We start from the raw sequence: 2,329 nt of genomic DNA, 5'->3' as shown, positions 1-2,329 counted from the left end.
ACTAGTTGCTATATACTACTGCTACTACTACTACTACTATTGCAACTATTACTACTACTGCTGTTACTTCTATTGCTACTATTACACTACTTCTTCTACTATTGCAACTATTGCTACTACTACTACTATTGCTGCTGCTACTGCTATTGGTGCTACTACCACTACTACTTTTTTTTTTTACGGTAAGTGCTGTCCAACTTCCGCCCATCAGTGGCGCAGGCAATTCTATTTATAGTGGTACCCATATTAGGGCCCATATCTCCACCCAAGCTCATCTTGACTGTAACCACCTAGAGCCTGGGTATCATGGTGATATGTAGGTAACTTTAAACCACTCGACAAATGGCAAAGTGTTTTAAGGCTGTACGTGGTGGTACGTGGTGGGATTCGAACCTACGCGTGGACGTCTGCCCGATCCCACGCTCTCACCACCTTATCCACTGCGCCACCGCCTCCCTACTACTAGTACTACAACTCTATCACCACTGCTACTACGTACTGTAATCTACCGCTATTGCTAACGTCATTTCATCATTAAGGGAGGCAACTCGGCAGGAACAAGAAGTCCCTTGTGTGTCTAGGACATTTCTTGATAGAGTGACCCAGTCTTCATTCATCCCAGAGAGAGAGAGAGAGAGAGAGAGAGAGAGAGAGAGAGAGAGAGAGTGAGTGAGTGAGTGAGTGAGTGAGTGAGTGAGTGTGAGTGTGTAGATTGCAGTTGAATGTGAGTTTCTGCACATTTCTAGCTACTGAAATACGATTGTAATGGCGAAGGGGGAGCACTTAATGTTTCTTTTCAGTACATATGTTGCACTACTGTTTGTGTTACTATAGATTTAAGTAGGTATCTCAAGGAAGGTAGATGGTGAGCATGGGATCGGGCAGACATCCATGCACGCATAGGTTCGAATCCCACCACGCATCGCCTCGATACTTTGCCATTTGTTGAGTGGTTTAAAGTTACCTACATATCACCATGATACCCAGGTTCTAAATGGTTACACCAAAGATGCGCTTGGGGTGATGGTATGGGCCCTAATATGGGTACCACTAAAAATACAATTGCCTGTGTCACTATGAGTGGAAGCTCAAGAGCGCTTCCAATACTCTCCCACACACGGTTTTTAGAACACTTTTTTATCCATTCTAATGATATTCCTGTTTTAACTGATGGTTTCAAATCCGACGCAGGCGTTGGGTTTAGTGTGGTTTTCCCCTCTTTTTATCAGTGTGGCAGCCTTCCTTCAGTGGCATCCGTCTTTACTGCGGAGCTGTCTGCCATAGTCCTAGCTTTACAAATAATTTTTACTCTCCCGGTATCGTCTTTTACAATTTTTAGTGATTGTCGCAGTGCTCTTACTTCTCTCTCTTGCACCATATCCTTTAACCCTTTGGTTTTATCAGCCCTGGAGTGGCTATATCTTCTTACCCAACGAGGATATCGTGTTGGGTTCTGTTAGGTCCCTGGTCACGTTGGTGTTCCTGGGAATGAACACGCAGACCGCCTCGCTAAAGAGGCAGCAAGTCGCGCTCCATCTCCTGCCCCTGTTCCGTTTCGAGATGTCTTTCCTCTAATTCGTGAGGCAGTGTCAGTAATTTGGCAGAGGAGATGGCTAACGGGGGTCGCAATCTCGAAAATGGGAGAGATTACTACTTCCTCGATCCCTCACTGGACATACACCCATGTCCGGGATCGCCGTGCACAGACTTTATTGGCGCGACTGCGTATAGGTCACACGTACCTTACACAAAGGTACCTATTGACCAGGGACCCTCAACCTTACTGTGATGACTGCCTGGTGCCACTTGCAGTTAGGCACCTGGTTGTCGAGTGTCCCAGTCTGACTGATCTACGACACCGGTATCTCTACCGCTGTCGTGGTAGAGATACCGGTGTGTATTATATATCAAAGGTCCTTGGACCAGCGTGCCTGGCCCAAGGCCATGACGTTTTTAGGGTTTTGGGAGAAGCTGGCCTTCTCCCAAAGCTGTGAATTTTATTTTATTTTATTCTATGTATTTTAATGTTTTATTTAGGTTTATAGTGTTTTTAGTTTTACTTATTGTTTGTTTTTAATTGTATTGTTTTTAATCACTTTATATTAGTTATATATATATATATATATATATATATATATATATATATATATATATATATATATATATATATATATATATATATATATATATATATATATATATATATATATATATATATATATATATATATATATATATATATATATATATATATATATATATATATATATATATATATATATATATATATATATATATATATATATATATATATATATATATATATATA

The sequence above is a fragment of the Portunus trituberculatus genome, chromosome 50, assembly GCF_017591435.1.
Source record: "Portunus trituberculatus isolate SZX2019 chromosome 50, ASM1759143v1, whole genome shotgun sequence".
Taxonomy (NCBI): Eukaryota; Metazoa; Arthropoda; class Malacostraca; order Decapoda; family Portunidae; genus Portunus; species Portunus trituberculatus.
Note: the sequence above shows the minus strand (reverse complement) of the source record.